The sequence below is a fragment of the Ambystoma mexicanum genome, unplaced genomic scaffold (assembly GCF_040938575.1).
Source record: "Ambystoma mexicanum isolate Mex_15411 unplaced genomic scaffold, UKY_AmexF1_1 Mex_scaf152, whole genome shotgun sequence".
In the NCBI taxonomy this organism is placed as follows: Eukaryota; Metazoa; Chordata; class Amphibia; order Caudata; family Ambystomatidae; genus Ambystoma; species Ambystoma mexicanum.
The window spans coordinates 232,970-252,472 of record NW_027182383.1 but is presented as its reverse complement, the minus strand read 5'-3'; the positions used below and the strand labels follow the sequence as shown (position 1 = coordinate 252,472).

Below are 19,503 nucleotides of genomic sequence, written 5' to 3'. Positions count from 1 at the left end.
TATCTGCATGGGGATGGCCTCCCTAGCCTAGGGGGGAAGGCGCAGGCCATGCTAACAGAAGGGGCAGGGGTTCGAGCCCCATCAGGGGTGGACGGTCCCCTTTTGCTAAAATGGGCAAGAGAGTCTGCAGTTCCTCTCGGAGGCGCGTGAGTGCTGGGGCACGCCTCATTAACCCTTTGCTGCCCGTCTTGCCACCTGAAACCTGCCCCTTGCCCCCAAAGTGCAGCATTGGCTGGGGGCAAATATCTGCAGCCTATTGGCAGGCTGGAGAAGAGTCCCTGTGGCGCTCCTGAAGTGTGTGGGGAAGTAAGCCCCTGACCGATTGACCCCACCCCCCCAACCCCAATAAATGAAGGCAAATCCTGCTTTGCAATTGCTGCCAACTTTTCAGGGCCTTCCTTTCTAGATAGGACTGGAAGATGAAGCGGCTTGAGAGTCAGCTCCGAAATGAAGAGTAGCATTATTTTCTAAAGAGCTGTGTAATGTGGGGAGGGGGCAAGCACAGCACCTCCCTTTTGTGGAAGGATAGGGGTATGCGCAGACCCACGAGGGCCAGTGGCGCAATGGATAACGCGTCTGACTACGGATCAGAAGATTGTAGGTTCGACTCCTACCTGGCTCGGGGAAGCGCGTTTTGTTTTTAATTTAACCCCAATTGTGATTGCGTAGTCTCTGTCTTCTCCCTAGCCTTGGCCGAGGTACTGAACGCTTAACACTCGAGGTCAGCGGAAATGACGGTCTGTCAGGGCGCCCTTCTTTCCTCTGGCCTTTAACGTCTTGCAGCAACGGTTTCAATGCAAGGCGGCCTGTTTTCCAAATGTGGTCCCACCGTTGCTCTCTTGACGGGGGGTGCGGGGGACACGTCACGCCTCAAAGGTGGGTGCAGACGAGATCTCGGGTATGAAAGCCGCAGACATTGGTATGCACCTCATACCCAAGCCGCTTGTAGTCGGCCCTTCTTCTTGCAAGTCCAGCCCTCATACTGAGGAATCGGGAGCCTGAAACACGGACAGACTGCATGGGGCCGCCGGGGCCCCAAGGGAAACAATGTGGGGAAATTCAGGCTTTTCTCAAAATGTAAATGCAACAGAAACGGAATCGGGAGTTCTATGTAGAAAAGGCTAGTCTTCCCATACCGGGAGTCGAACCCGGGCCGCCTGGGTGAAAACCAGGAATCCTAACCGCTAGACCATATGGGAGGCTGTCAGCAAGAAGCAGGTTATGGAGATCCTGAGAGCAGTGCCCCATGGGTCCACCACTGGCAGGATGCTTGAGAAGCTTGACCGGTGGTGTCCCACGCAAATGACCGAGATGCACTTTCAGTGGCAGAAATCAAGCTTTACGCTGCTCTGGTATTGAGCTGTCATTGCTTGCAGTGGCTAAGCAAAGCACAATACCAAGACTTGTCTAATGATGGCTGCCTGAGAAAGAAAGGAAGAAAGACAAAAGGTAAGTGGTAAAGAAAGAAAGGAAGCAAGGAAAGAAGCAAGGAAAGAAAGAAAGAAAGAAAGAAAGAAAGAAAGAAAGAAAGAAAGAAAGAAAGAAAGAAAGAAAGAAAGAAAGAAAGAAAGAAAGAAAGAAAGAAAGAAAGAAAGAAAGAAATAAAGAAAGAAAGAAAGAAAAAACAGCAAGTGAGGGAAAGAAAGGAAGGAAAGAAGGAAAGAAAGAGAGACAGGATTAGGGCCAGAGAGAGTGGGTTTTGGGATCACTGGTTGGAGTGCGAGCTGTCCCTCCCAGGCTCTCTCGTGTGCCCAAGCCCCCGCCCCCACCTGTCATGGGGCGACAGGCGGAAGTGTGAAGGGTGCTGCTGCACACAGGCAAGCGCTGAGAGGCTTGTGGGCGCTGCACACAGCAGCTCCGGTAGGCAGCAGACAGCAAGGCTGCCTGCCTACTGGTGTTTGAGCTCCCCTCTCCCCCCTCCCTTCCTCCCTCCCTCCCTCCCTCACTCCCTCACTCCCTCCCGTCTGAAAATGCAGAGTGGCAAAGCGGCTGACGGGTCTGTAGTGCGGGACGGTATCTGCATGGGGATGGCCTCCCTAGCCTAGGGGGGAAGGCGCAGGCCATGCTAACAGAAGGGGCAGGGGTTCGAGCCCCATCAGGGGTGGACGGTCCCCTTTTGCTAAAATGGGCAAGAGAGTCTGCAGTTCCTCTCGGAGGCGCGTGAGTGCTGGGGCACGCCTCATTAACCCTTTGCTGCCCGTCTTGCCACCTGAAACCTGCCCCTTGCCCCCAAAGTGCAGCATTGGCTGGGGGCAAATATCTGCAGCCTATTGGCAGGCTTGAGAAGAGTCCCTGTGGCGCTCCTGAAGTGTGTGGGGAAGTAAGCCCCTGACCGATTGACCCCACCCCCCCAACCCCAATAAATGAAGGCAAATCCTGCTTTGCAATTGCTGCCAACTTTTCAGGGCCTTCCTTTCTAGATAGGACTGGAAGATGAAGCGGCTTGAGAGTCAGCTCCGAAATGAAGAGTAGCATTATTTTCTAAAGAGCTGTGTAATGTGGGGAGGGGGCAAGCACAGTACCTCCCTTTTGTGGAAGGATAGGGGTATGCGCAGACCCACGAGGGCCAGTGGCGCAATGGATAACGGGTCTGACTACTGGCGTTTGAGCTCCCCTCTCCCCCCTCCCTTCCTCCCTCCCTCCCTCCCTCACTCCCTCACTCCCTCCCGTCTGAAAATGCAGAGTGGCAAAGCGGCTGACGGGTCTGTAGTGCGGGACGGTATCTGCATGGGGATGGCCTCCCTAGCCTAGGGGGGAAGGCGCAGGCCATGCTAACAGAAGGGGCAGGGGTTCGAGCCCCATCAGGGGTGGACGGTCCCCTTTTGCTAAAATGGGCAAGAGAGTCTGCAGTTCCTCTCGGAGGCGCGTGAGTGCTGGGGCACGCCTCATTAACCCTTTGCTGCCCGTCTTGCCACCTGAAACCTGCCCCTTGCCCCCAAAGTGCAGCATTGGCTGGGGGCAAATATCTGCAGCCTATTGGCAGGCTGGAGAAGAGTCCCTGTGGCGCTCCTGAAGTGTGTGGGGAAGTAAGCCCCTGACCGATTGACCCCACCCCCCCAACCCCAATAAATGAAGGCAAATCCTGCTTTGCAATTGCTGCCAACTTTTCAGGGCCTTCCTTTCTAGATAGGACTGGAAGATGAAGCGGCTTGAGAGTCAGCTCCGAAATGAAGAGTAGCATTATTTTCTAAAGAGCTGTGTAATGTGGGGAGGGGGCAAGCACAGCACCTCCCTTTTGTGGAAGGATAGGGGTATGCGCAGACCCACGAGGGCCAGTGGCGCAATGGATAACGCGTCTGACTACGGATCAGAAGATTGTAGGTTCGACTCCTACCTGGCTCGGGGAAGCGCGTTTTGTTTTTAATTTAACCCCAATTGTGATTGCGTAGTCTCTGTCTTCTCCCTAGCCTTGGCCGAGGTACTGAACGCTTAACACTCGAGGTCAGCGGAAATGACGGTCTGTCAGGGCGCCCTTCTTTCCTCTGGCCTTTAACGTCTTGCAGCAACGGTTTCAATGCAAGGCGGCCTGTTTTCCAAATGTGGTCCCACCGTTGCTCTCTTGACGGGGGGTGCGGGGGACACGTCACGCCTCAAAGGTGGGTGCAGACGAGATCTCGGGTATGAAAGCCGCAGACATTGGTATGCACCTCATACCCAAGCCGCTTGTAGTCGGCCCTTCTTCTTGCAAGTCCAGCCCTCATACTGAGGAATCGGGAGCCTGAAACACGGACAGACTGCATGGGGCCGCCGGGGCCCCAAGGGAAACAATGTGGGGAAATTCAGGCTTTTCTCAAAATGTAAATGCAACAGAAACGGAATCGGGAGTTCTATGTAGAAAAGGCTAGTCTTCCCATACCGGGAGTCGAACCCGGGCCGCCTGGGTGAAAACCAGGAATCCTAACCGCTAGACCATATGGGAGGCTGTCAGCAAGAAGCAGGTTATGGAGATCCTGAGAGCAGTGCCCCATGGGTCCACCACTGGCAGGATGCTTGAGAAGCTTGACCGGTGGTGTCCCACGCAAATGACCGAGATGCACTTTCAGTGGCAGAAATCAAGCTTTACGCTGCTCTGGTATTGAGCTGTCATTGCTTGCAGTGGCTAAGCAAAGCACAATACCAAGACTTGTCTAATGATGGCTGCCTGAGAAAGAAAGGAAGAAAGACAAAAGGTAAGTGGTAAAGAAAGAAAGGAAGCAAGGAAAGAAGCAAGGAAAGAAAGAAAGAAAGAAAGAAAGAAAGAAAGAAAGAAAGAAAGAAAGAAAGAAAGAAAGAAAGAAAGAAAGAAAGAAAGAAAGAAAGAAAGAAAGAAAGAAAGAAAGAAAGAAAGAAAGAAAGAAAGAAAGAAAGAAAGAAAAAACAGCAAGTGAGGGAAAGAAAGGAAGGAAAGAAGGAAAGAAAGAGAGACAGGATTAGGGCCAGAGAGAGTGGGTTTTGGGATCACTGGTTGGAGTGCGAGCTGTCCCTCCCAGGCTCTCTCGTGTGCCCAAGCCCCCGCCCCCACCTGTCATGGGGCGACAGGCGGAAGTGTGAAGGGTGCTGCTGCACACAGGCAAGCGCTGAGAGGCTTGTGGGCACTGCACACAGCAGCTCCGGTAGGCAGCAGACAGCAAGGCTGCCTGCCTACTGGCGTTTGAGCTCCCCTCTCCCCCCTCCTTCCCTCCCCCCCTCCCTTCCTCCCTCCCTCCCTCCCTCACTCCCTCACTCCCTCCCGTCTGAAAATGCAGAGTGGCAAAGCGGCTGACGGGTCTGTAGTGCGGGACGGTATCTGCATGGGGATGGCCTCCCTAGCCTAGGGGGGAAGGCGCAGGCCATGCTAACAGAAGGGGCAGGGGTTCGAGCCCCATCAGGGGTGGACGGTCCCCTTTTGCTAAAATGGGCAAGAGAGTCTGCAGTTCCTCTCGGAGGCGCGTGAGTGCTGGGGCACGCCTCATTAACCCTTTGCTGCCCGTCTTGCCACCTGAAACCTGCCCCTTGCCCCCAAAGTGCAGCATTGGCTGGGGGCAAATATCTGCAGCCTATTGGCAGGCTTGAGAAGAGTCCCTGTGGCGCTCCTGAAGTGTGTGGGGAAGTAAGCCCCTGACCGATTGACCCCACCCCCCCAACCCCAATAAATGAAGGCAAATCCTGCTTTGCAATTGCTGCCAACTTTTCAGGGCCTTCCTTTCTAGATAGGACTGGAAGATGAAGCGGCTTGAGAGTCAGCTCCGAAATGAAGAGTAGCATTATTTTCTAAAGAGCTGTGTAATGTGGGGAGGGGGCAAGCACAGTACCTCCCTTTTGTGGAAGGATAGGGGTATGCGCAGACCCACGAGGGCCAGTGGCGCAATGGATAACGCGTCTGACTACTGGCGTTTGAGCTCCCCTCTCCCCCCTCCCTTCCTCCCTCCCTCCCTCCCTCACTCCCTCACTCCCTCCCGTCTGAAAATGCAGAGTGGCAAAGCGGCTGACGGGTCTGTAGTGCGGGACGGTATCTGCATGGGGATGGCCTCCCTAGCCTAGGGGGGAAGGCGCAGGCCATGCTAACAGAAGGGGCAGGGGTTCGAGCCCCATCAGGGGTGGACGGTCCCCTTTTGCTAAAATGGGCAAGAGAGTCTGCAGTTCCTCTCGGAGGCGCGTGAGTGCTGGGGCACGCCTCATTAACCCTTTGCTGCCCGTCTTGCCACCTGAAACCTGCCCCTTGCCCCCAAAGTGCAGCATTGGCTGGGGGCAAATATCTGCAGCCTATTGGCAGGCTTGAGAAGAGTCCCTGTGGCGCTCCTGAAGTGTGTGGGGAAGTAAGCCCCTGACCGATTGACCCCACCCCCCCAACCCCAATAAATGAAGGCAAATCCTGCTTTGCAATTGCTGCCAACTTTTCAGGGCCTTCCTTTCTAGATAGGACTGGAAGATGAAGCGGCTTGAGAGTCAGCTCCGAAATGAAGAGTAGCATTATTTTCTAAAGAGCTGTGTAATGTGGGGAGGGGGCAAGCACAGTACCTCCCTTTTGTGGAAGGATAGGGGTATGCGCAGACCCACGAGGGCCAGTGGCGCAATGGATAACGCGTCTGACTACGGATCAGAAGATTGTAGGTTCGACTCCTACCTGGCTCGGGGAAGCGCGTTTTGTTTTTAATTTAACCCCAATTGTGATTGCGTAGTCTCTGTCTTCTCCCTAGCCTTGGCCGAGGTACTGAACGCTTAACACTCGAGGTCAGCGGAAATGACGGTCTGTCAGGGCGCCCTTCTTTCCTCTGGCCTTTAACGTCTTGCAGCAACGGTTTCAATGCAAGGCGGCCTGTTTTCCAAATGTGGTCCCACCGTTGCTCTCTTGACGGGGGGTGCGGGGGACACGTCACGCCTCAAAGGTGGGTGCAGACGAGATCTCGGGTATGAAAGCCGCAGACATTGGTATGCACCTCATACCCAAGCCGCTTGTAGTCGGCCCTTCTTCTTGCAAGTCCAGCCCTCATACTGAGGAATCGGGAGCCTGAAACACGGACAGACTGCATGGGGCCGCCGGGGCCCCAAGGGAAACAATGTGGGGAAATTCAGGCTTTTCTCAAAATGTAAATGCAACAGAAACGGAATCGGGAGTTCTATGTAGAAAAGGCTAGTCTTCCCATACCGGGAGTCGAACCCGGGCCGCCTGGGTGAAAACCAGGAATCCTAACCGCTAGACCATATGGGAGGCTGTCAGCAAGAAGCAGGTTATGGAGATCCTGAGAGCAGTGCCCCATGGGTCCACCACTGGCAGGATGCTTGAGAAGCTTGACCGGTGGTGTCCCACGCAAATGACCGAGATGCACTTTCAGTGGCAGAAATCAAGCTTTACGCTGCTCTGGTATTGAGCTGTCATTGCTTGCAGTGGCTAAGCAAAGCACAATACCAAGACTTGTCTAATGATGGCTGCCTGAGAAAGAAAGGAAGAAAGACAAAAGGTAAGTGGTAAAGAAAGAAAGGAAGCAAGGAAAGAAGCAAGGAAAGAAAGAAAGAAAGAAAGAAAGAAAGAAAGAAAGAAAGAAAGAAAGAAAGAAAGAAAGAAAGAAAGAAAGAAAGAAAGAAAGAAAGAAAGAAAGAAAGAAAGAAAGAAAGAAAGAAAGAAAGAAAGAAAGAAAAAACAGCAAGTGAGGGAAAGAAAGGAAGGAAAGAAGGAAAGAAAGAGAGACAGGATTAGGGCCAGAGAGAGTGGGTTTTGGGATCACTGGTTGGAGTGCGAGCTGTCCCTCCCAGGCTCTCTCGTGTGCCCAAGCCCCCGCCCCCACCTGTCATGGGGCGACAGGCGGAAGTGTGAAGGGTGCTGCTGCACACAGGCAAGCGCTGAGAGGCTTGTGGGCGCTGCACACAGCAGCTCCGGTAGGCAGCAGACAGCAAGGCTGCCTGCCTACTGGTGTTTGAGCTCCCCTCTCCCCCCTCCCTTCCTCCCTCCCTCCCTCCCTCACTCCCTCACTCCCTCCCGTCTGAAAATGCAGAGTGGCAAAGCGGCTGACGGGTCTGTAGTGCGGGACGGTATCTGCATGGGGATGGCCTCCCTAGCCTAGGGGGGAAGGCGCAGGCCATGCTAACAGAAGGGGCAGGGGTTCGAGCCCCATCAGGGGTGGACGGTCCCCTTTTGCTAAAATGGGCAAGAGAGTCTGCAGTTCCTCTCGGAGGCGCGTGAGTGCTGGGGCACGCCTCATTAACCCTTTGCTGCCCGTCTTGCCACCTGAAACCTGCCCCTTGCCCCCAAAGTGCAGCATTGGCTGGGGGCAAATATCTGCAGCCTATTGGCAGGCTTGAGAAGAGTCCCTGTGGCGCTCCTGAAGTGTGTGGGGAAGTAAGCCCCTGACCGATTGACCCCACCCCCCCAACCCCAATAAATGAAGGCAAATCCTGCTTTGCAATTGCTGCCAACTTTTCAGGGCCTTCCTTTCTAGATAGGACTGGAAGATGAAGCGGCTTGAGAGTCAGCTCCGAAATGAAGAGTAGCATTATTTTCTAAAGAGCTGTGTAATGTGGGGAGGGGGCAAGCACAGTACCTCCCTTTTGTGGAAGGATAGGGGTATGCGCAGACCCACGAGGGCCAGTGGCGCAATGGATAACGCGTCTGACTACTGGCGTTTGAGCTCCCCTCTCCCCCCTCCCTTCCTCCCTCCCTCCCTCCCTCACTCCCTCACTCCCTCCCGTCTGAAAATGCAGAGTGGCAAAGCGGCTGACGGGTCTGTAGTGCGGGACGGTATCTGCATGGGGATGGCCTCCCTAGCCTAGGGGGGAAGGCGCAGGCCATGCTAACAGAAGGGGCAGGGGTTCGAGCCCCATCAGGGGTGGACGGTCCCCTTTTGCTAAAATGGGCAAGAGAGTCTGCAGTTCCTCTCGGAGGCGCGTGAGTGCTGGGGCACGCCTCATTAACCCTTTGCTGCCCGTCTTGCCACCTGAAACCTGCCCCTTGCCCCCAAAGTGCAGCATTGGCTGGGGGCAAATATCTGCAGCCTATTGGCAGGCTGGAGAAGAGTCCCTGTGGCGCTCCTGAAGTGTGTGGGGAAGTAAGCCCCTGACCGATTGACCCCACCCCCCCAACCCCAATAAATGAAGGCAAATCCTGCTTTGCAATTGCTGCCAACTTTTCAGGGCCTTCCTTTCTAGATAGGACTGGAAGATGAAGCGGCTTGAGAGTCAGCTCCGAAATGAAGAGTAGCATTATTTTCTAAAGAGCTGTGTAATGTGGGGAGGGGGCAAGCACAGCACCTCCCTTTTGTGGAAGGATAGGGGTATGCGCAGACCCACGAGGGCCAGTGGCGCAATGGATAACGCGTCTGACTACGGATCAGAAGATTGTAGGTTCGACTCCTACCTGGCTCGGGGAAGCGCGTTTTGTTTTTAATTTAACCCCAATTGTGATTGCGTAGTCTCTGTCTTCTCCCTAGCCTTGGCCGAGGTACTGAACGCTTAACACTCGAGGTCAGCGGAAATGACGGTCTGTCAGGGCGCCCTTCTTTCCTCTGGCCTTTAACGTCTTGCAGCAACGGTTTCAATGCAAGGCGGCCTGTTTTCCAAATGTGGTCCCACCGTTGCTCTCTTGACGGGGGGTGCGGGGGACACGTCACGCCTCAAAGGTGGGTGCAGACGAGATCTCGGGTATGAAAGCCGCAGACATTGGTATGCACCTCATACCCAAGCCGCTTGTAGTCGGCCCTTCTTCTTGCAAGTCCAGCCCTCATACTGAGGAATCGGGAGCCTGAAACACGGACAGACTGCATGGGGCCGCCGGGGCCCCAAGGGAAACAATGTGGGGAAATTCAGGCTTTTCTCAAAATGTAAATGCAACAGAAACGGAATCGGGAGTTCTATGTAGAAAAGGCTAGTCTTCCCATACCGGGAGTCGAACCCGGGCCGCCTGGGTGAAAACCAGGAATCCTAACCGCTAGACCATATGGGAGGCTGTCAGCAAGAAGCAGGTTATGGAGATCCTGAGAGCAGTGCCCCATGGGTCCACCACTGGCAGGATGCTTGAGAAGCTTGACCGGTGGTGTCCCACGCAAATGACCGAGATGCACTTTCAGTGGCAGAAATCAAGCTTTACGCTGCTCTGGTATTGAGCTGTCATTGCTTGCAGTGGCTAAGCAAAGCACAATACCAAGACTTGTCTAATGATGGCTGCCTGAGAAAGAAAGGAAGAAAGACAAAAGGTAAGTGGTAAAGAAAGAAAGGAAGCAAGGAAAGAAGCAAGGAAAGAAAGAAAGAAAGAAAGAAAGAAAGAAAGAAAGAAAGAAAGAAAGAAAGAAAGAAAGAAAGAAAGAAAGAAAGAAAGAAAGAAAGAAAAAACAGCAAGTGAGGGAAAGAAAGGAAGGAAAGAAGGAAAGAAAGAGAGACAGGATTAGGGCCAGAGAGAGTGGGTTTTGGGATCACTGGTTGGAGTGCGAGCTGTCCCTCCCAGGCTCTCTCGTGTGCCCAAGCCCCCGCCCCCACCTGTCATGGGGCGACAGGCGGAAGTGTGAAGGGTGCTGCTGCACACAGGCAAGCGCTGAGAGGCTTGTGGGCGCTGCACACAGCAGCTCCGGTAGGCAGCAGACAGCAAGGCTGCCTGCCTACTGGTGTTTGAGCTCCCCTCTCCCCCCTCCCTTCCTCCCTCCCTCCCTCCCTCACTCCCTCACTCCCTCCCGTCTGAAAATGCAGAGTGGCAAAGCGGCTGACGGGTCTGTAGTGCGGGACGGTATCTGCATGGGGATGGCCTCCCTAGCCTAGGGGGGAAGGCGCAGGCCATGCTAACAGAAGGGGCAGGGGTTCGAGCCCCATCAGGGGTGGACGGTCCCCTTTTGCTAAAATGGGCAAGAGAGTCTGCAGTTCCTCTCGGAGGCGCGTGAGTGCTGGGGCACGCCTCATTAACCCTTTGCTGCCCGTCTTGCCACCTGAAACCTGCCCCTTGCCCCCAAAGTGCAGCATTGGCTGGGGGCAAATATCTGCAGCCTATTGGCAGGCTGGAGAAGAGTCCCTGTGGCGCTCCTGAAGTGTGTGGGGAAGTAAGCCCCTGACCGATTGACCCCACCCCCCCAACCCCAATAAATGAAGGCAAATCCTGCTTTGCAATTGCTGCCAACTTTTCAGGGCCTTCCTTTCTAGATAGGACTGGAAGATGAAGCGGCTTGAGAGTCAGCTCCGAAATGAAGAGTAGCATTATTTTCTAAAGAGCTGTGTAATGTGGGGAGGGGGCAAGCACAGCACCTCCCTTTTGTGGAAGGATAGGGGTATGCGCAGACCCACGAGGGCCAGTGGCGCAATGGATAACGCGTCTGACTACGGATCAGAAGATTGTAGGTTCGACTCCTACCTGGCTCGGGGAAGCGCGTTTTGTTTTTAATTTAACCCCAATTGTGATTGCGTAGTCTCTGTCTTCTCCCTAGCCTTGGCCGAGGTACTGAACGCTTAACACTCGAGGTCAGCGGAAATGACGGTCTGTCAGGGCGCCCTTCTTTCCTCTGGCCTTTAACGTCTTGCAGCAACGGTTTCAATGCAAGGCGGCCTGTTTTCCAAATGTGGTCCCACCGTTGCTCTCTTGACGGGGGGTGCGGGGGACACGTCACGCCTCAAAGGTGGGTGCAGACGAGATCTCGGGTATGAAAGCCGCAGACATTGGTATGCACCTCATACCCAAGCCGCTTGTAGTCGGCCCTTCTTCTTGCAAGTCCAGCCCTCATACTGAGGAATCGGGAGCCTGAAACACGGACAGACTGCATGGGGCCGCCGGGGCCCCAAGGGAAACAATGTGGGGAAATTCAGGCTTTTCTCAAAATGTAAATGCAACAGAAACGGAATCGGGAGTTCTATGTAGAAAAGGCTAGTCTTCCCATACCGGGAGTCGAACCCGGGCCGCCTGGGTGAAAACCAGGAATCCTAACCGCTAGACCATATGGGAGGCTGTCAGCAAGAAGCAGGTTATGGAGATCCTGAGAGCAGTGCCCCATGGGTCCACCACTGGCAGGATGCTTGAGAAGCTTGACCGGTGGTGTCCCACGCAAATGACCGAGATGCACTTTCAGTGGCAGAAATCAAGCTTTACGCTGCTCTGGTATTGAGCTGTCATTGCTTGCAGTGGCTAAGCAAAGCACAATACCAAGACTTGTCTAATGATGGCTGCCTGAGAAAGAAAGGAAGAAAGACAAAAGGTAAGTGGTAAAGAAAGAAAGGAAGCAAGGAAAGAAGCAAGGAAAGAAAGAAAGAAAGAAAGAAAGAAAGAAAGAAAGAAAGAAAGAAAGAAAGAAAGAAAGAAAGAAAGAAAGAAAGAAAGAAAGAAAGAAAGAAAGAAAGAAAGAAAGAAAGAAAGAAAGAAAGAAAGAAAGAAAGAAAAAACAGCAAGTGAGGGAAAGAAAGGAAGGAAAGAAGGAAAGAAAGAGAGACAGGATTAGGGCCAGAGAGAGTGGGTTTTGGGATCACTGGTTGGAGTGCGAGCTGTCCCTCCCAGGCTCTCTCGTGTGCCCAAGCCCCCGCCCCCACCTGTCATGGGGCGACAGGCGGAAGTGTGAAGGGTGCTGCTGCACACAGGCAAGCGCTGAGAGGCTTGTGGGCGCTGCACACAGCAGCTCCGGTAGGCAGCAGACAGCAAGGCTGCCTGCCTACTGGCGTTTGAGCTCCCCTCTCCCCCCTCCCTTCCTCCCTCCCTCCCTCCCTCACTCCCTCACTCCCTCCCGTCTGAAAATGCAGAGTGGCAAAGCGGCTGACGGGTCTGTAGTGCGGGACGGTATCTGCATGGGGATGGCCTCCCTAGCCTAGGGGGGAAGGCGCAGGCCATGCTAACAGAAGGGGCAGGGGTTCGAGCCCCATCAGGGGTGGACGGTCCCCTTTTGCTAAAATGGGCAAGAGAGTCTGCAGTTCCTCTCGGAGGCGCGTGAGTGCTGGGGCACGCCTCATTAACCCTTTGCTGCCCGTCTTGCCACCTGAAACCTGCCCCTTGCCCCCAAAGTGCAGCATTGGCTGGGGGCAAATATCTGCAGCCTATTGGCAGGCTGGAGAAGAGTCCCTGTGGCGCTCCTGAAGTGTGTGGGGAAGTAAGCCCCTGACCGATTGACCCCACCCCCCCAACCCCAATAAATGAAGGCAAATCCTGCTTTGCAATTGCTGCCAACTTTTCAGGGCCTTCCTTTCTAGATAGGACTGGAAGATGAAGCGGCTTGAGAGTCAGCTCCGAAATGAAGAGTAGCATTATTTTCTAAAGAGCTGTGTAATGTGGGGAGGGGGCAAGCACAGTACCTCCCTTTTGTGGAAGGATAGGGGTATGCGCAGACCCACGAGGGCCAGTGGCGCAATGGATAACGCGTCTGACTACTGGCGTTTGAGCTCCCCTCTCCCCCCTCCCTTCCTCCCTCCCTCCCTCCCTCACTCCCTCACTCCCTCCCGTCTGAAAATGCAGAGTGGCAAAGCGGCTGACGGGTCTGTAGTGCGGGACGGTATCTGCATGGGGATGGCCTCCCTAGCCTAGGGGGGAAGGCGCAGGCCATGCTAACAGAAGGGGCAGGGGTTCGAGCCCCATCAGGGGTGGACGGTCCCCTTTTGCTAAAATGGGCAAGAGAGTCTGCAGTTCCTCTCGGAGGCGCGTGAGTGCTGGGGCACGCCTCATTAACCCTTTGCTGCCCGTCTTGCCACCTGAAACCTGCCCCTTGCCCCCAAAGTGCAGCATTGGCTGGGGGCAAATATCTGCAGCCTATTGGCAGGCTTGAGAAGAGTCCCTGTGGCGCTCCTGAAGTGTGTGGGGAAGTAAGCCCCTGACCGATTGACCCCACCCCCCCAACCCCAATAAATGAAGGCAAATCCTGCTTTGCAATTGCTGCCAACTTTTCAGGGCCTTCCTTTCTAGATAGGACTGGAAGATGAAGCGGCTTGAGAGTCAGCTCCGAAATGAAGAGTAGCATTATTTTCTAAAGAGCTGTGTAATGTGGGGAGGGGGCAAGCACAGTACCTCCCTTTTGTGGAAGGATAGGGGTATGCGCAGACCCACGAGGGCCAGTGGCGCAATGGATAACGCGTCTGACTACTGGCGTTTGAGCTCCCCTCTCCCCCCTCCCTTCCTCCCTCCCTCCCTCCCTCACTCCCTCACTCCCTCCCGTCTGAAAATGCAGAGTGGCAAAGCGGCTGACGGGTCTGTAGTGCGGGACGGTATCTGCATGGGGATGGCCTCCCTAGCCTAGGGGGGAAGGCGCAGGCCATGCTAACAGAAGGGGCAGGGGTTCGAGCCCCATCAGGGGTGGACGGTCCCCTTTTGCTAAAATGGGCAAGAGAGTCTGCAGTTCCTCTCGGAGGCGCGTGAGTGCTGGGGCACGCCTCATTAACCCTTTGCTGCCCGTCTTGCCACCTGAAACCTGCCCCTTGCCCCCAAAGTGCAGCATTGGCTGGGGGCAAATATCTGCAGCCTATTGGCAGGCTGGAGAAGAGTCCCTGTGGCGCTCCTGAAGTGTGTGGGGAAGTAAGCCCCTGACCGATTGACCCCACCCCCCCAACCCCAATAAATGAAGGCAAATCCTGCTTTGCAATTGCTGCCAACTTTTCAGGGCCTTCCTTTCTAGATAGGACTGGAAGATGAAGCGGCTTGAGAGTCAGCTCCGAAATGAAGAGTAGCATTATTTTCTAAAGAGCTGTGTAATGTGGGGAGGGGGCAAGCACAGCACCTCCCTTTTGTGGAAGGATAGGGGTATGCGCAGACCCACGAGGGCCAGTGGCGCAATGGATAACGCGTCTGACTACGGATCAGAAGATTGTAGGTTCGACTCCTACCTGGCTCGGGGAAGCGCGTTTTGTTTTTAATTTAACCCCAATTGTGATTGCGTAGTCTCTGTCTTCTCCCTAGCCTTGGCCGAGGTACTGAACGCTTAACACTCGAGGTCAGCGGAAATGACGGTCTGTCAGGGCGCCCTTCTTTCCTCTGGCCTTTAACGTCTTGCAGCAACGGTTTCAATGCAAGGCGGCCTGTTTTCCAAATGTGGTCCCACCGTTGCTCTCTTGACGGGGGGTGCGGGGGACACGTCACGCCTCAAAGGTGGGTGCAGACGAGATCTCGGGTATGAAAGCCGCAGACATTGGTATGCACCTCATACCCAAGCCGCTTGTAGTCGGCCCTTCTTCTTGCAAGTCCAGCCCTCATACTGAGGAATCGGGAGCCTGAAACACGGACAGACTGCATGGGGCCGCCGGGGCCCCAAGGGAAACAATGTGGGGAAATTCAGGCTTTTCTCAAAATGTAAATGCAACAGAAACGGAATCGGGAGTTCTATGTAGAAAAGGCTAGTCTTCCCATACCGGGAGTCGAACCCGGGCCGCCTGGGTGAAAACCAGGAATCCTAACCGCTAGACCATATGGGAGGCTGTCAGCAAGAAGCAGGTTATGGAGATCCTGAGAGCAGTGCCCCATGGGTCCACCACTGGCAGGATGCTTGAGAAGCTTGACCGGTGGTGTCCCACGCAAATGACCGAGATGCACTTTCAGTGGCAGAAATCAAGCTTTACGCTGCTCTGGTATTGAGCTGTCATTGCTTGCAGTGGCTAAGCAAAGCACAATACCAAGACTTGTCTAATGATGGCTGCCTGAGAAAGAAAGGAAGAAAGACAAAAGGTAAGTGGTAAAGAAAGAAAGGAAGCAAGGAAAGAAGCAAGGAAAGAAAGAAAGAAAGAAAGAAAGAAAGAAAGAAAGAAAGAAAGAAAGAAAGAAAGAAAGAAAGAAAGAAAGAAAGAAAAAACAGCAAGTGAGGGAAAGAAAGGAAGGAAAGAAGGAAAGAAAGAGAGACAGGATTAGGGCCAGAGAGAGTGGGTTTTGGGATCACTGGTTGGAGTGCGAGCTGTCCCTCCCAGGCTCTCTCGTGTGCCCAAGCCCCCGCCCCCACCTGTCATGGGGCGACAGGCGGAAGTGTGAAGGGTGCTGCTGCACACAGGCAAGCGCTGAGAGGCTTGTGGGCGCTGCACACAGCAGCTCCGGTAGGCAGCAGACAGCAAGGCTGCCTGCCTACTGGTGTTTGAGCTCCCCTCTCCCCCCTCCCTTCCTCCCTCCCTCCCTCCCTCACTCCCTCACTCCCTCCCGTCTGAAAATGCAGAGTGGCAAAGCGGCTGACGGGTCTGTAGTGCGGGACGGTATCTGCATGGGGATGGCCTCCCTAGCCTAGGGGGGAAGGCGCAGGCCATGCTAACAGAAGGGGCAGGGGTTCGAGCCCCATCAGGGGTGGACGGTCCCCTTTTGCTAAAATGGGCAAGAGAGTCTGCAGTTCCTCTCGGAGGCGCGTGAGTGCTGGGGCACGCCTCATTAACCCTTTGCTGCCCGTCTTGCCACCTGAAACCTGCCCCTTGCCCCCAAAGTGCAGCATTGGCTGGGGGCAAATATCTGCAGCCTATTGGCAGGCTGGAGAAGAGTCCCTGTGGCGCTCCTGAAGTGTGTGGGGAAGTAAGCCCCTGACCGATTGACCCCACCCCCCCAACCCCAATAAATGAAGGCAAATCCTGCTTTGCAATTGCTGCCAACTTTTCAGGGCCTTCCTTTCTAGATAGGACTGGAAGATGAAGCGGCTTGAGAGTCAGCTCCGAAATGAAGAGTAGCATTATTTTCTAAAGAGCTGTGTAATGTGGGGAGGGGGCAAGCACAGTACCTCCCTTTTGTGGAAGGATAGGGGTATGCGCAGACCCACGAGGGCCAGTGGCGCAATGGATAACGCGTCTGACTACTGGCGTTTGAGCTCCCCTCTCCCCCCTCCCTTCCTCCCTCCCTCCCTCCCTCACTCCCTCACTCCCTCCCGTCTGAAAATGCAGAGTGGCAAAGCGGCTGACGGGTCTGTAGTGCGGGACGGTATCTGCATGGGGATGGCCTCCCTAGCCTAGGGGGGAAGGCGCAGGCCATGCTAACAGAAGGGGCAGGGGTTCGAGCCCCATCAGGGGTGGACGGTCCCCTTTTGCTAAAATGGGCAAGAGAGTCTGCAGTTCCTCTCGGAGGCGCGTGAGTGCTGGGGCACGCCTCATTAACCCTTTGCTGCCCGTCTTGCCACCTGAAACCTGCCCCTTGCCCCCAAAGTGCAGCATTGGCTGGGGGCAAATATCTGCAGCCTATTGGCAGGCTTGAGAAGAGTCCCTGTGGCGCTCCTGAAGTGTGTGGGGAAGTAAGCCCCTGACCGATTGACCCCACCCCCCCAACCCCAATAAATGAAGGCAAATCCTGCTTTGCAATTGCTGCCAACTTTTCAGGGCCTTCCTTTCTAGATAGGACTGGAAGATGAAGCGGCTTGAGAGTCAGCTCCGAAATGAAGAGTAGCATTATTTTCTAAAGAGCTGTGTAATGTGGGGAGGGGGCAAGCACAGTACCTCCCTTTTGTGGAAGGATAGGGGTATGCGCAGACCCACGAGGGCCAGTGGCGCAATGGATAACGCGTCTGACTACTGGCGTTTGAGCTCCCCTCTCCCCCCTCCCTTCCTCCCTCCCTCCCTCCCTCACTCCCTCACTCCCTCCCGTCTGAAAATGCAGAGTGGCAAAGCGGCTGACGGGTCTGTAGTGCGGGACGGTATCTGCATGGGGATGGCCTCCCTAGCCTAGGGGGGAAGGCGCAGGCCATGCTAACAGAAGGGGCAGGGGTTCGAGCCCCATCAGGGGTGGACGGTCCCCTTTTGCTAAAATGGGCAAGAGAGTCTGCAGTTCCTCTCGGAGGCGCGTGAGTGCTGGGGCACGCCTCATTAACCCTTTGCTGCCCGTCTTGCCACCTGAAACCTGCCCCTTGCCCCCAAAGTGCAGCATTGGCTGGGGGCAAATATCTGCAGCCTATTGGCAGGCTGGAGAAGAGTCCCTGTGGCGCTCCTGAAGTGTGTGGGGAAGTAAGCCCCTGACCGATTGACCCCACCCCCCCAACCCCAATAAATGAAGGCAAATCCTGCTTTGCAATTGCTGCCAACTTTTCAGGGCCTTCCTTTCTAGATAGGACTGGAAGATGAAGCGGCTTGAGAGTCAGCTCCGAAATGAAGAGTAGCATTATTTTCTAAAGAGCTGTGTAATGTGGGGAGGGGGCAAGCACAGCACCTCCCTTTTGTGGAAGGATAGGGGTATGCGCAGACCCACGAGGGCCAGTGGCGCAATGGATAACGCGTCTGACTACGGATCAGAAGATTGTAGGTTCGACTCCTACCTGGCTCGGGGAAGCGCGTTTTGTTTTTAATTTAACCCCAATTGTGATTGCGTAGTCTCTGTCTTCTCCCTAGCCTTGGCCGAGGTACTGAACGCTTAACACTCGAGGTCAGCGGAAATGACGGTCTGTCAGGGCGCCCTTCTTTCCTCTGGCCTTTAACGTCTTGCAGCAACGGTTTCAATGCAAGGCGGCCTGTTTTCCAAATGTGGTCCCACCGTTGCTCTCTTGACGGGGGGTGCGGGGGACACGTCACGCCTCAAAGGTGGGTGCAGACGAGATCTCGGGTATGAAAGCCGCAGACATTGGTATGCACCTCATACCCAAGCCGCTTGTAGTCGGCCCTTCTTCTTGCAAGTCCAGCCCTCATACTGAGGAATCGGGAGCCTGAAACACGGACAGACTGCATGGGGCCGCCGGGGCCCCAAGGGAAACAATGTGGGGAAATTCAGGCTTTTCTCAAAATGTAAATGCAACAGAAACGGAATCGGGAGTTCTATGTAGAAAAGGCTAGTCTTCCCATACCGGGAGTCGAACCCGGGCCGCCTGGGTGAAAACCAGGAATCCTAACCGCTAGACCATATGGGAGGCTGTCAGCAAGAAGCAGGTTATGGAGATCCTGAGAGCAGTGCCCCATGGGTCCACCACTGGCAGGATGCTTGAGAAGCTTGACCGGTGGTGTCCCACGCAAATGACCGAGATGCACTTTCAGTGGCAGAAATCAAGCTTTACGCTGCTCTGGTATTGAGCTGTCATTGCTTGCAGTGGCTAAGCAAAGCACAATACCAAGACTTGTCTAATGATGGCTGCCTGAGAAAGAAAGGAAGAAAGACAAAAGGTAAGTGGTAAAGAAAGAAAGGAAGCAAGGAAAGAAGCAAGGAAAGAAAGAAAGAAAGAAAGAAAGAAAGAAAGAAAGAAAGAAAGAAAGAAAGAAAGAAAGAAAGAAAGAAAGAAAGAAAGAAAGAAAGAAAGAAAAAACAGCAAGTGAGGGAAAGAAAGGAAGGAAAGAAGGAAAGAAAGAGAGACAGGATTAGGGCCAGAGAGAGTGGGTTTTGGGATCACTGGTTGGAGTGCGAGCTGTCCCTCCCAGGCTCTCTCGTGTGCCCAAGCCCCCGCCCCCACCTGTCATGGGGCGACAGGCGGAAGTGTGAAGGGTGCTGCTGCACACAGGCAAGCGCTGAGAGGCTTGTGGGCGCTGCACACAGCAGCTCCGGTAGGCAGCAGACAGCAAGGCTGCCTGCCTACTGGTGTTTGAGCTCCCCTCTCCCCCCTCCCTTCCTCCCTCCCTCCCTCCCTCACTCCCTCACTCCCTCCCGTCTGAAAATGCAGAGTGGCAAAGCGGCTGACGGGTCTGTAGTGCGGGACGGTATCTGCATGGGGATGGCCTCCCTAGCCTAGGGGGGAAGGCGCAGGCCATGCTAACAGAAGGGGCAGGGGTTCGAGCCCCATCAGGGGTGGACGGTCCCCTTTTGCTAAAATGGGCAAGAGAGTCTGCAGTTCCTCTCGGAGGCGCGTGAGTGCTGGGGCACGCCTCATTAACCCTTTGCTGCCCGTCTTGCCACCTGAAACCTGCCCCTTGCCCCCAAAGTGCAGCATTGGCTGGGGGCAAATATCTGCAGCCTATTGGCAGGCTTGAGAAGAGTCCCTGTGGCGCTCCTGAAGTGTGTGGGGAAGTAAGCCCCTGACCGATTGACCCCACCCCCCCAACCCCAATAAATGAAGGCAAATCCTGCTTTGCAATTGCTGCCAACTTTTCAGGGCCTTCCTTTCTAGATAGGACTGGAAGATGAAGCGGCTTGAGAGTCAGCTCCGAAATGAAGAGTAGCATTATTTTCTAAAGAGCTGTGTAATGTGGGGAGGGGGCAAGCACAGTACCTCCCTTTTGTGGAAGGATAGGGGTATGCGCAGACCCACGAGG

General features: G+C 54.7%; 14 non-coding genes across 14 annotated transcripts; 7 read left to right on the top strand and 7 right to left on the bottom strand.

The window, feature by feature from the left end:
- The first annotated feature begins 549 nt into the window (after positions 1 to 549).
- TRNAR-ACG (transfer RNA arginine (anticodon ACG)) lies at positions 550 to 622 on the top strand. The gene has a single exon. It is a non-coding gene; the product is annotated as a tRNA-Arg (tRNA).
- Positions 623 to 1,127: 505 nt separating this feature from the next.
- Positions 1,128 to 1,199, bottom strand: TRNAE-UUC (transfer RNA glutamic acid (anticodon UUC)). Its single transcript has one exon. It is a non-coding gene; the product is annotated as a tRNA-Glu (tRNA).
- A 2,070-nt stretch (positions 1,200 to 3,269) lies between these two features.
- On the top strand, positions 3,270 to 3,342 carry TRNAR-ACG (transfer RNA arginine (anticodon ACG)). The gene has a single exon. It is a non-coding gene; the product is annotated as a tRNA-Arg (tRNA).
- Positions 3,343 to 3,847: 505 nt separating this feature from the next.
- TRNAE-UUC (transfer RNA glutamic acid (anticodon UUC)) lies at positions 3,848 to 3,919 on the bottom strand. The gene has a single exon. It is a non-coding gene; the product is annotated as a tRNA-Glu (tRNA).
- Positions 3,920 to 6,017: 2,098 nt separating this feature from the next.
- On the top strand, positions 6,018 to 6,090 carry TRNAR-ACG (transfer RNA arginine (anticodon ACG)). The gene has a single exon. It is a non-coding gene; the product is annotated as a tRNA-Arg (tRNA).
- Positions 6,091 to 6,595: 505 nt separating this feature from the next.
- Positions 6,596 to 6,667, bottom strand: TRNAE-UUC (transfer RNA glutamic acid (anticodon UUC)). Its single transcript has one exon. It is a non-coding gene; the product is annotated as a tRNA-Glu (tRNA).
- Positions 6,668 to 8,741: 2,074 nt separating this feature from the next.
- TRNAR-ACG (transfer RNA arginine (anticodon ACG)) lies at positions 8,742 to 8,814 on the top strand. The gene has a single exon. It is a non-coding gene; the product is annotated as a tRNA-Arg (tRNA).
- A 505-nt stretch (positions 8,815 to 9,319) lies between these two features.
- Positions 9,320 to 9,391, bottom strand: TRNAE-UUC (transfer RNA glutamic acid (anticodon UUC)). Its single transcript has one exon. It is a non-coding gene; the product is annotated as a tRNA-Glu (tRNA).
- Positions 9,392 to 10,715: 1,324 nt separating this feature from the next.
- On the top strand, positions 10,716 to 10,788 carry TRNAR-ACG (transfer RNA arginine (anticodon ACG)). The gene has a single exon. It is a non-coding gene; the product is annotated as a tRNA-Arg (tRNA).
- Positions 10,789 to 11,293: 505 nt separating this feature from the next.
- On the bottom strand, positions 11,294 to 11,365 carry TRNAE-UUC (transfer RNA glutamic acid (anticodon UUC)). Its single transcript has one exon. It is a non-coding gene; the product is annotated as a tRNA-Glu (tRNA).
- A 2,784-nt stretch (positions 11,366 to 14,149) lies between these two features.
- Positions 14,150 to 14,222, top strand: TRNAR-ACG (transfer RNA arginine (anticodon ACG)). Its single transcript has one exon. It is a non-coding gene; the product is annotated as a tRNA-Arg (tRNA).
- Positions 14,223 to 14,727: 505 nt separating this feature from the next.
- TRNAE-UUC (transfer RNA glutamic acid (anticodon UUC)) lies at positions 14,728 to 14,799 on the bottom strand. Its single transcript has one exon. It is a non-coding gene; the product is annotated as a tRNA-Glu (tRNA).
- A 2,724-nt stretch (positions 14,800 to 17,523) lies between these two features.
- TRNAR-ACG (transfer RNA arginine (anticodon ACG)) lies at positions 17,524 to 17,596 on the top strand. Its single transcript has one exon. It is a non-coding gene; the product is annotated as a tRNA-Arg (tRNA).
- Positions 17,597 to 18,101: 505 nt separating this feature from the next.
- On the bottom strand, positions 18,102 to 18,173 carry TRNAE-UUC (transfer RNA glutamic acid (anticodon UUC)). Its single transcript has one exon. It is a non-coding gene; the product is annotated as a tRNA-Glu (tRNA).
- Between the last annotated feature and the right edge of the window lie 1,330 nt (positions 18,174 to 19,503).